Consider the following 263-nt stretch of genomic DNA (forward strand, 5'->3'; position numbering starts at 1 on the left):
TGATGTTATAAATATCCAAATGGCCCTTGCCAGGAAAAGGTCCCCACCCCTGCTCTAGGTCTTTCTTTCTGCTCATTTCTTCCCCCAGAGAGGACTGCCCAGTGGGCCAAAGGCCTGGCTGACAGTGTGGGGGCTGGTAGGTCAGACACAGCTGGAAGCCCAAGATCAGGAGGCCGGCAGGTGGGCGAGGCCCTCCTCTGGGTGCAGAGTTTTGTTGTATCCTCCAGGATGGAGGGGCCTCTCTCAATGGGGCACTAATCCCA

Source organism: Myotis brandtii, unplaced genomic scaffold (assembly GCF_000412655.1).
Source record: "Myotis brandtii unplaced genomic scaffold, ASM41265v1 scaffold43986, whole genome shotgun sequence".
In the NCBI taxonomy this organism is placed as follows: domain Eukaryota; kingdom Metazoa; phylum Chordata; class Mammalia; order Chiroptera; family Vespertilionidae; genus Myotis; species Myotis brandtii.